This window comes from Pelophylax lessonae, assembly GCF_965119305.1.
Source record: "Pelophylax lessonae genome assembly, chromosome: 1".
Classification (NCBI taxonomy): domain Eukaryota; kingdom Metazoa; phylum Chordata; class Amphibia; order Anura; family Ranidae; genus Pelophylax; species Pelophylax lessonae.
The window spans coordinates 591,165,952-591,178,564 of NC_138768.1; positions in this window are offsets into that span (position 1 = coordinate 591,165,952).

Here is a 12,613-nt window from a genome sequence, read left to right on the forward strand (position 1 = left end):
ACCTTATGCCCTGCCCTCTCACTCTCCTTGTCTTTCAATCGTTGGGTCCCTATTGCATCAGGATCACAGCTCGCTGCATGACGCTACATTCTCTGTCCCCCTCCACTCCTTTTTTTTTTTCAGTGGGAACTTCGTTTTACATCTTCGTGGTGTGTATGTGTAAGGATACTTACAAATTGTAACAGTACCTGATATGCTGCATCTCTTATAGGAACATTTTTCTATGCAAGTGTTTTGTTTACCTTTCATACTGTATATACCCATTTTTCTTCCCTGCATCCTATATACCTGTTTTACCTCAATAATTTTTTTTGAAGGAAAAAATTAATTATCTATTTATTGGTGTTCACTCAATCTCCTATGACAAATCAGTGGTCAATTAGTATTCTATGACAAATCAGTGATCACTTAGTGTCCTGTAATTTATTTGTGGTCTATTAATCTCCTGTCACTTACCAGTGGTCACTTAGTGATCTATGACGTAGCGGTGGTTACTCAGTGTTCTATAATGTATCAGTGGCCACTCGGTGTCCTATAATGCATAAATAGTCAGTCAACCTCCTGCAAATTGTTGTTACCAGTTGTCACTCAGTAAATGAAGAATGCATGCTTAACTATGTCAAGTATGGACACTTTCACTCCCTTCCAGTCCATGCCAATTTTCAGCTTGAGAACTGCTTTCAGAACTGAATGAAAATCACTCAGGCATGCAACACTGTACCCAAAGGAAATTTGTATCTTTTTTTTTTTTTACCAGCTTTCTTTTGGTGGTTTTTATTTACCATTGTGTTTTTCCTTTTTTGTTATATAAATTAAAAATACTGAAAATGTTGAAAAAAATGTCTTAATGTATCTATAAAAAATTTCTTTGGTAAAAATGACCCACATCAGTGTATATTATTTGGTCTGTGTAAAAGGTATAGAGCCTACAATCTATTTTTTGAGGCCCAGAAATTCAAGAACATTACAAATACCCCCAAATTACCCCTTTTGGAAAAGTAGTCCAAGTTAATCATTAAGAGGCATGGTGAATTTTTTTAAAGTTATTATTATTATTATTAGACAGGATTTATATAGCGCCAACAGTTTATGCAGTGCTTTACAACTTGAGGGTAGACAGTACAACTACAATACACTGTAATACAGTAGGAGTAGGATTTAGAGGGCCCTGCTCATTAGAGCTTACAATCTAAGAGGGAGGGTCAAGAGATACAAGAGCAAATAATTGTGGGGGGATTTGCTGATGGAGAAAATAAATCTACAGTTATTGGGTGGGGGCCAGATAGGCTTCTCTGAAGAGATGTATTTTTAGGGATCGTCTGAAAGTGGACATAATAGGAGATAGGCGGATAGATTGAAGTGGGAATAGCCTATTTAAAGTTAAGCAAATGAGGAGGGAGTTGCAGTAATGGAAACAATAGATGACCAGGGAGTGGATTAGAAGCTTTGTAGTGTTGTCAGTTAGGAAGGTGCGTATCTTGAAGATGTTGTGGAGGTTAAGGTGGCAAGCTTTGGACAGCGACTGGATGTGGGGCCGAAAGGATAGTTCAGAGTTCCGGATTACACCTTGGACCTTGACATGAAGGGACGGGTTGATAGTTAAGCCGCTGATTTTGACAGAGAAATCAGGGCAAGAGGAATGTGAGGAAGGAAATATAAGGAGCTTGGTTTTAGATCGGTTGAGTAATGTGACATCCAGGCTGTTATGTCTGTTAGTAAATTGGTAATGCGTGAGGAGACGGATGGAGTGAACCGAGGGGTGGAGAGATGATATTGAAAGCCGAAAGGAGGTCGTAGAGTTGTAAGTAGCACTAAAGGTGCATTGGGATAGGTAGGATGAGAACCAGTGAAGGGTACAGTCATGCAGACCAAGGGAGTGGAGCTTTTTTAAGGAGGAAGGGGTGGTCCACTGTGTCAAAGGCAGCAGAGGGGTCCAGGAGGAGTAGTACAGAATAGTGTTCACTGGTGTTAGCCGTCAGTAGGTCTTTGTGAGTTTAAGGAGACCAGTTTCCATGGAGTGTTGAGGGTGAAATCTGGACTAAAGGGGATCAAGAAGTTTGTTGTTAGTCAGATGGTCATTCAGGTGGTTATAGACCAGTCGTTCAAGGAGTTTGGAGGAGAAGATGAGTAAGGAAATGGGGCGTAGATTGTGAAGATTGGTGGGGTCCAGTGAGGGCTTTTTAAGGATGGTAGTGACTAGCGCATGTTTTAGAAAGTTGGAGAAGATGCCAGAAGAGAGGGACAGGTTAGGATGTGAGTTAGACAGTGTAGAATAGAATCAGAGGTTGAGCGTAGCAATTGAGAAGGAACAGGATCCAGGGGAGCAAGTGGTTAGATGGGTGTCAGAGAAAAGTCCAGCAACCTCGGTAATACTAGCACTGTTGAACGAGGGAAGTAATGATTGTACCTGTGGACATGGGGTGTTAAGTGGGGGAGGTTTCTGCACATTGAATATCTCCTCACAAATTGTATTGATCTTATTTTTGAAGTTATTGGCGATATCCTGGGCAGTGAGTGAGTTAGTGGGGGGAGTCTGTGGAGGACAGAGTAGAGAGTTAAAGGTAGAGAAGAGTTGACGGGGACTAGATGAGAATGTGTTTGTAAGCGTGAATAAATAGGTTTGCTTGGGAGTGAGGAGACAGGAATAGTATCTTAGGAGGGCAGATTTATATTGGTTGAAGTCTTAAAGTTGTACATTTTTTTTCTCACAGATTTCTGGAAAATTAAGCAATTCATTTTTTTTCACAAAGTTTTTTTTTTTATTTTAACAAGTTATGTTTCACAAAAAGCATAGGCATACTTACAATTACACGACAAAAGGCTTTCCAAGGCAATATCACATTTGTGACTTTTTCACAGCCTAGCCAAATAGAGGGTCCCAAAATCCAAGGAGCACCTTCAAGCATCCTAAGGGCATAAATTACACATCTAATTTCCTGACCACCTATTACATTTTGGAGGCCCTGGACAACAGAAACTCACAAAATGCAATTTAGAAAGCAAAAACGCCGCCAAGGTATTTTCTGAAAGACGTAGTAAATCTTTTGAAAATTTCATTTTTTACTACAAGTTTTTATAAGATGCAGCAAAATAAAAAAAAATGAAAATGTATTTTTTGCACAAAATGATCAATTAGAAAGATATTTCTAAAACACATTGTTGGCAATAATAACAGGGTTATGATGCACAGAAGGGGTTACCATAGGCTTCTGTACTAAATGATCTACAAAATATGGGTGAATATTGTCCATAAATGTCCATAAAAGTCCATAAAATACAGTAAGCAGCCATTCCCAGAATTTGCAAGTTCTGTATATGGAAATTAAGAGAGAGTGAAAGCGCAGTAGTGCAGTAATAAAAGTAATTTTATTAAAAAAACAATGATAAAACCTCACAGAATCTAGTGGCACATAGTTCCCTGTAGCAACAGAACATGCTTTGGTGAAAAAGACTATGTACAATACCTCTAATATGTTGTATTTGGCCTTTTCAGTACTGTGAATAAGCTCCATGAGGTGAATAAAAAAGGTCTAGATGGTGTTACTGATGAACAAAACATACACATGGAAATAGTGAATTTCTATCAGCATTTTTGAATAAAATTACTTTTGAAATGCACCTAGGTGTGTTTCCTCTCTTTCTCTTATCTAACACACATCATATGTATACTCAGAATTATACCCCAAAACACATTCTGCAAGTATGGTAATATGACACGTGTAAAACTTTTTACTAGCCTATCCTCACAGAGAGACCAAAAATCCAAGGATCACCTTCAGGCTATCTAGGTGCATAAATGATACATCTAAGAAGGATCAGAACCACTGTAATGTGTGTGGTGGTGATCAGGAACACTGTAACTGGTGGAGCAGTAATTAGGGGCAATATGACTTATGTGGCGGTTATCAGGGACAATGGGACTGGGGAAGCAGTGATCATGAGAATAGTAAGTGCAGTGGCAGTGATCATGGACACTAACTTATGTGGCAGTGATCAGGAACACTATAAATGGTGTGGTGGTGATTAGGGACACTGTAACTGGCGTAATGGTGATTTTAGGCAATATGACTGGTATGGCGGGAAACAGGGCCACTGCAACTAATGCTGTGGTGAATAGGGACACTGTAACTGGTGTGGCCATGCTCAGGGACACTTTAACCGCTGTAGCAGTGATCAGGGGCTCTGGAACTGGAGTGGCAGTGATCAGGGACACTGTAACTGGTGCTGTGTTTCTTTTTACATTTTTTTTTACATACTGTCACCAGAGCAGTGCAGCATTATCATAGTGACACTGTAGTCCTCGGGGGAAGTGATCAGTATTTTCTTTTTTCTTTTTTACCCTGTGATTGCTTATTACAGAGATGATCACTGCAATAAGCAATCAATAAGACTGTTCAAAGGTTTCCTTCATGAAACCTTGTTTACTACTGTGATTGGTCACATCTATCACATGCTAGAGGGCCTCTGTGATTGGCCCTGGTACCATGTTATTTCTGTGACCAATCACAGGGATCACAGAGTAGTAAACCTCAACAGACTTTTTTTACGATTGTATCTGTGATTGGTCACAGAGATCACATGGTAACAGGGCTTCTTTCAGTGGCCTGGTACAACTATCGATTGATCTGCTGTGTCCGGGGGACACATCGGTCACAGAGAAACAAAAGAAAGACAAGAGAGCAAAATCTCATAGTGTAGAATATTAGGCAGAAAGCATTTATTAAATGGATAAATCTGCACATACTAAAAAATATGCTAGGCATAACAGTGTAGGTTGCCTAAAAGTGGGAATGATGAACCAGACCCCTGCCTTGGCCACCAGGAAGTGCATAAGAGTGCGGTTGTGATGAAATAAAGCTGCTGTCACTGAAGAAACACTGTCACTGATGCATGACCCTGAAATTGGAGGCCACATGATACTTGATGTTCACATATGCAGTAGGTGGTGGGTATCTCTAGGATAGACAGGTTGAGGAAGAAGCTTGAAGCTTGAGGGGGGACATGATAGCAATTTATAAATATCTCAATGGGGATCTCAGCTTAGAAAAACAGCTATTCAGTCGAAGGGATTGCATGAGGACTCGAGGGCATACAATGCGATTAGAGGAGAAGCGTTTTAACCTCAGGCAACGTGGGGGGTTCTTTACTGTTAGGGCTACAAGATTGTGGAATTCTCTACCACAAGAGGTGGTTTCTGCAGGAAGTATGGTGGCTTTCAAAATACTCTTAGACGTATATCTCAAGGATCAGGACATTCAGGGCTATGTGAGATGATTACAGCCACACACACACCTACACAGGTTGAACTGGATGGACTATTGTCTTTATTCAACCTCACCTACTATGTAACTATATGTAACTATGAAGCTTGGAAACGCTTCCCTGCATCCTACTGCATATATGAAAATCGGCTATAGCGGGCGGCCTCCTATAGCGGGCTAGCCTAAGCAGCAGTACTGGTTCACACTTCTCTCCCAGTTTCCAGGCGACCCAGACTGTTGTGCCTAGCACATACTATTTTTTTTTAATAATTGCAACTTTATCCATTTAATAAATGCTTTCTGCTTAATATACTACACTATTGAGTTTGGCACTCTTGACTTTTTCAGTGATTCAAGAAAGCACCCACTCTGGTCCAAGAGCAGCGCCCTTATAGTTAGATCATTGCAGATTTGTTTGTTTTTTTGGCTACCCATATTTTTTTTCATGCTTTTGTTAGATCCTGACTAAATCAATCTTTTACCCTCAGGATCGTATGTAGCATATGGCTGTTGTTTTCTTTTATTATTATTATCATTATTAATAATGAAAATTTGTTAGTTTGGTCAATCGCTATGAGCTTTTTGATGCATTAGGGGTAGGCTACATTAGACTGTGTTGAGCGCTGTGCGGTTTTTTGGGTTCTCCATAGCCCAATTAATTTAGTTATATTACATCTGTCACAGATCCCGCTGCTGTGTGCTCTAGAGGCCAAACATGAGAGGCCAATGCGGGTTGACACATATATGCATTGGCCAGATGAAAAGTAGTTAAGGACCAGAATCATTCAAGCCACTTTCTTTGAGGCAAGGCTGTCATGGACCCACTCCCTTGAGAGTTTTATTACATTACTCTGGGCGCAGAATACAACTGAACTGTGCACATTAGCCGGCTGCAGGTGGAAAAGTGTGAGGACATGTAATTGTCTCTCTCAAACAACCTTGAAAAATAGGTGTGTGCATGTGTGTGTATATATATATATATATATATATATATATATATATATATATATATATAGAGAGAGAGAGAGAGAGAGAGAGAGAGTAAATATACATATATATAACATATATATATAGTAAATAAATAAAGTAAGTAAATTAAAACTAAATAAAGAAAGTAGTTACATTTAAAAAAATATCTGGCAGTCAATACTTGTGCCCTGATATTAGACTTGTCAATATTGTAATGACCATTATTGTTACTCTTCATCATCCTTATATTACCATCAGGAAAACATTTAACTACTGATTCTGCTCCTTCTTTCCTTGTTTTACACACCAAGATATCTATGAAACTTAGGTTAGCAGGAATGGTAAATAATTTAACTTGGGAAATTAATATTATTTATCAAAATGAATCAGACTTAAAGAACATATATTACATGTCCTTAATACAGAATAGGTCAAAGAAAACAAACTATTTTAGGAGGAAAAAATCCAACAATTCATTTGCAATATTTGCATTATGTCATTTCTTTTATCTATGGCTTTCTGGGTCATGGGAAGATGACTATACAACAGAGAACATTCTAAAGAAAGAATTCAGATAAAGAATACATGTCAGCTGCAGATTTTAAAAGAAAAATATTATACAAGCTTCTTGCACAGATGTATTTTGAAAAAAAAAAAAAACATGAACTCTGGAGTCCTTCCAATCCCATATTGTTTCCTCATAATATATGTATTCAGAAGAGGGAACCAGTCACAGTGCCAGGCATATGTTAATTAATACAACTCCAAATGAATTGACTAAAAGAAACTTCAAGCAAAGAGAAGTATTTTCCCATTGAGACTAAATTTCTGTGTAATCACTAATTAGAGAAGATTCATTCTGTGATGCTTGGAATCTAAGGAGCAGGTGGTTTCATCCTTCTAAGTTAGACACAAAGTCTATGTGATAAAAATTTGATGTGGTTAGCACCATTATATATAATCTCTGTTTAACAAGGAGCCATATATCATCGTCTACACTCCAGGTTTAGAAAAGAGCATTTGGGCTTCAAGAGCAATGACATGTTGCCCTCTGTGCTGTGTTTCATCCTGGCAATGAAAACAGCAGTCACTCCAAAAGCACAGCATGCCATTTTTTAATTTACACTTAGGTTTCCACTTGAAGAGACAAGCCAAAACAAACTATTCTTCCATAAAAAGCACCATGGGAATAGTTGCCTCCCAACATTAATAATTATCAGAATAAAAGTGCAATTTCACTCTCCTTTACTTTACCAGTGCCTACTTTCCTTGCCTGTCTCCAGCCTGTTCATTAGGACATGGCTGTTTTTATCCTCATTTGCATAATTCACAGATGTCAACTTGCTGGCCCACTGTGTCCCTCTGAATTACAGGCTTTTGTATTCTTCAGAGATCTATCCCCCTTCTCAGCTGTAATTAGAGCTACTGTTGGATTAAAATTGTTAGGTTAAGATCGGTAATCATCAGTCTATAAATGATATAGGAATTTTAATTATACCCTAAAGCCATAATTGCCTCTTTCTCTATCTTTTTCTGTATAGTGTGGAATTTATTTAAATGGAGTTTGCCTTCCCCCATTAGACAATGATGAGAGTAAACGCAAAATTGCTTCTGACAATAACTAGTTAAAGCAGTTATGATTCTAAATTACAATTTTGTGAAATTGAGGTCTATAGCCATAACCCCATATACATGGATATGTTAAAATTACTTAGGTTTGTAATGTGATGACAGCACTGCCCCCCTGGGACTTGTCCACCATCTCTTCAGCTCAATGCAAAGCTACAGGGTGCAACATTTTGAGAAAAGGGTTCCCCTTTGCATAGGTCCCTAATAAACCCTGACATCTGTCTCTTAAAACCATGTTTTATATTCCAGCAAAGAATCAGGAGGGCTGAATTAAAAATATCACATTTCTGTACATCTTACACACATATATAGGCTGCAATGTATGTTAATTTTAGAATGGAGCTTAAAGAAAATATAAAAATGGCCATCATTTAACCAGTTCACTACAACCAATGTACTGTATGTGATTTATCCACAGTAGTGATGGTATTCAGACAAACTCACTGCTCCAATAGCAGCCAGGAATTTCTTTACGTTTCATTAGTTGATTGCCATCTTTTTATGGAAGTGATTGCTTTCACATGTTTGATAAAGTGAACTCCCTCCTCTCATCCTATATCATGGCTTACCTTTCTCTTCTGGGTGCCTGGGATATTCATGGTGGTGTTAGTGGGGAGAGTTGAGGTAGCTCAGCAAACATCTGCATGCTGATGTCTAACTAGAATGAACCTGACAAGTTTCTCATCAATTGTGATTTCAGAGCTATCACTCACACTATCACATTGACTGGGGAAGAGGCTAAGGTTAGCCTTAAGAAAGGGCTAAGGTGACATTGAGGGACTATAAAAGACCTATGATGTTTTATTAATTCTTTATATATATATATATATATATATATATATATATATATATATGTATATGTATGTATATATATATATTTATATATATGTATGTATATATATATATATATATATATATATATATATATATATATATATATATATATATATATATATATATATATATATATGTATATATATGTATGTATATATATATATATATATATATATATATATATATATATATATATATATATATATATATATATATACACACAGTATCCCACAAAAGGGAGTACACCCCTCACATTTTTGTAAATATTTTATATTCTATCTTTTCATGTGACAACACTGAAGACATGACGCTTTGCTAAAATTTTAAAGTCGTGAGTGTACAGCTTGTATAACAGTGTAAATTTGCTGTCCCCTCAAAATAACTCAACACACAGCCATTATTGTCTAAACCACTGGCAACAAAAGTGAGTGCACCCCTAAGTTAAAATGTCCAAATTGGGCCAAAATAGCCATTTTCCCTCCCCGGTGTCATGTGCCTCCTTAGTGTTACAAGGTGTAGATGGAGACTAAATGTGTGAATTTGTTGTTATCGCTCTCACTCTCTTATGCTGGTCACTGGAATTTCAAAATGGCACCTCATGGCAAAGAACTCCCTGAGGATCTGAAAAAAACAATTGTTGCTCTACATAAAGATGGCCTTTATAAGAAGATTGCCAAGACCCTGAAACTGAGCTGCAGCATGGGGGCCAAGACCATACAGCGATTTGTTAAACCACTGGTTCAGGTTCCACTCAGAACAGGCCTCGCCATGGTGGGCCAAAGACGTTGAGTGAACGTGCTCAGTATCATATCCAGAGGTTGTCTTTAGGAAATAGATACATGAGTGCTGCCAGCATTACTGCAGAGGTTGAAGGGGTGGGGGGTCAGCCTGTCAGTGTTCAGACCATACGCCGCACACAGCATCAAATTGATCTGCATGGCTGTCATCCCAGAAGGAAGCCTCTTCTAAAGATGATGCACAAGAAAGCCTGCAAACAGTTTGCTGAAGACAAACAGACTAAAGACATGGATTACTAGAACCATATCCTGTGGTCTGATGAGACCAAGATAAACTTATTTGGTTCAGATGATGTCAAGCATGTGTGGCCATAACCAGATGAGGAGTACAAAGGGAAGTGTGTCTTGTCTACAGTCAAGCATGGTGGTGGGAGTGTCATGGTCTGGGGCTGCATGAGTGCTGCCAGCACTAGGGAGCTACAGATTATTGAGGGAACCATAAATGCCAACATGTACTGTGACATACTGAAGCAGAGCATGATCCCCTCTCTTCAGAGACTGGGCCCGAGGGCAGTATTCCAAGATGATAACAACCTTAAACACACCTCCAAGATGACCATTGCCTTCCTAAAAAATCTGAAGGTAAAGGTAATGGACTGGCCAAGCATGTCTCCAGACCTAAACCCTATTGAGCATCTGTGGGATATCCTCAAACGGAAAGTGGAGTAGCACAATGTCTCTAACATCCACCAGCTTCGTGATGTCATCATGGAGGAGTAGGAGATGACTCTAGTGGCAACCTGTGAAGCTCTGGTGAACTCCATGCCCAAGAAGGTTAAGTCAGTGCTGGAAAATAATGGTGGCCACACAAAATATTGACACTTTGGGCCCAATTTGGACATTTTAACTTAGGGGTGTACTCACTTTTGTTGCCAACAGTTTAGACATTAATGGCTGTGTGTTGAGTTTTTTTGAGGGGACAGCTAATTTACACTGTTATACAAGCTTTACACTCACTACTTTACATTGTAGCAAAGTGTCATTTCTTCAGGGATCATGCTCTGCTTCAGTATTTCACAGTACATGTTGGCATTCATGGTTCCCTCAATGAACTGTGGTTCCCCAGTGCTGGCAGCACTCATGCAGCCCCAGACCATGACACTCCATCCCACCACCATGCTTGACTGTAGGCAAGACACACTTGTCTTTGTACTCTATATATATAATCCATTAATCCATGTCCTTAGTCTGCTTGTCTTCAGCAAACTGTATGCAGGCTTTCTTGTGCACCATCTTTAGAAGAGGCTTCCTTTTGGGACGACAGCCATGCAGACTAATTTGATGCAGTGTGCGGCGTATGGTCTGATCACTGACAGGCTGACCCCCACCCCTTCAACCTCTGCAACAATGCTGGCAGCACGCATACGTACGTCTATTCCCCAAAGACAACCTCTGGATATGACGCTAAGCATGTGCACTTAACTTCTTTGGTTGACCATGGTGAGGCCTGTTCGGAGTGGAACCTGTCCTGGTAAATTGCTCTATGGTCTTGGCCACCGAGTTGCAGCTCAGTTTCAGGTTCTTGGCAATCTTCTTATAGCCTAGGCTATCTTTATGTAGAGCAACATTTTTTTTTCAGATCCTCAGAGAGTTCTTTGCCATGAGGTGCCATGTTGAACTTCCAGTGACCAGTATAAGAGAGTGAGAGCAATGACACCAAATTCACACAACTGCTCCCCATTCACGCATGAGACCTTGTAACACTAATGAGTCACATGACACCAGGGAAGGAAAATGGCTAATTTGGCCCAATTTGGATGATTTCACTTAGGAGTGTACTCACTTTTGTTGCCAGTGGTTTAGACATTAAGGCTGCATTCACACTTGAGCGTAGCGTTTTACCGCGTTTTTTTACAGCGATTTTACCGCGATTTTTACAGCGATTTTTATCGCGATTTTACTGCGATTTTCAGGCATTTTTTTCAGGCGTTTTTGGAGGCAGGCATTGACATCTATCAAAACCGCTGGTAATCAGCCCAAAAAGAAGCTCATGTACTTTTTTCAGCTACAGACGTTTTGCAAAACGCTCAGATGTGAACAGGGGCGATTTAAATGAATGGAGTTTTACTTGTTGGGCATTTTGGAACGTTTTTTTTTAGCGTTTTTGGAGCTGAAAAACACTCAAAAACGCCCAGGTGTGAATGGAGCCTAATGGCTGTCTGTTGAGTTTTTTTGAGGGGACAGCAAAATTACACTGTTATACAAGCTGTACACTCACTACTTTACATTGTAGCAAAGTGTCATGTCGTTAGTGTTGTCACATGAAAAGATATAATAAAATATTTACAAAAATGTGAGGGGTCTGCACACTTTAGTGAGATACTATATATATATATATATATATAAATACAGTGGGTACGGAAAGTATTCAGACCCCCTTAAATTTTTCACTCTTTGTTATATTGCAGCCATTTGCTAAAATCATTTAAGTTCATTCTTCTTCCTCATGAATGTACAAATAGCACCCCATACTGACAGAAAAACACAGAATTGTTGACATTGTTGCAGATTTATTAAAAAAGAAAAACTGAAATATCACATGGTCCTAAGTATTCAGACCCTTTGCTGTGACACTCATATATTTAACTCAGGTGCTTTCCATTTCTTCTGATCATCCTTGAGTTGGTTCTACACCTTCATTTGAGTCCAGCTGTGTTTGATTATACTGATTGGACTTGATTAGGAAAGCCACACACCTGTCTATATAAGACCTTCCAGATCACAATGCATGTCAGAGCAAATGAGAATCATGAGGTCAAAGGAACTGCCTGAAGAGCTCAGAGACAGAATTGTGGCAAGGCACAGATCTGGTCAAGGTTACAAAAAGATTTCTGCTGCACTTAAGGTTCCTAAGAGCACAGTGGCCTCCATAATCCTCAAATGGAAGACGTTTGGGACGACCAGAACCCTTCCTAGAGCTGGCCGTCTGGCCAAACTGAGCTATCGGGGGAGAAGAGCCTTGGTGAGAGAGGTAAAGAAGAACCCAAAGATCACTGCGGCTGAACTCCAGAGATGCAGTCAGGAGATGGGAGAAAGTTGTAGAAAGTCAACCATCACTGCAGCCCTCCACCAGTCGGGGCTTTATGGCAGAGTGGCCCGACGGAAGCCTCTCCTCAGTGTAAG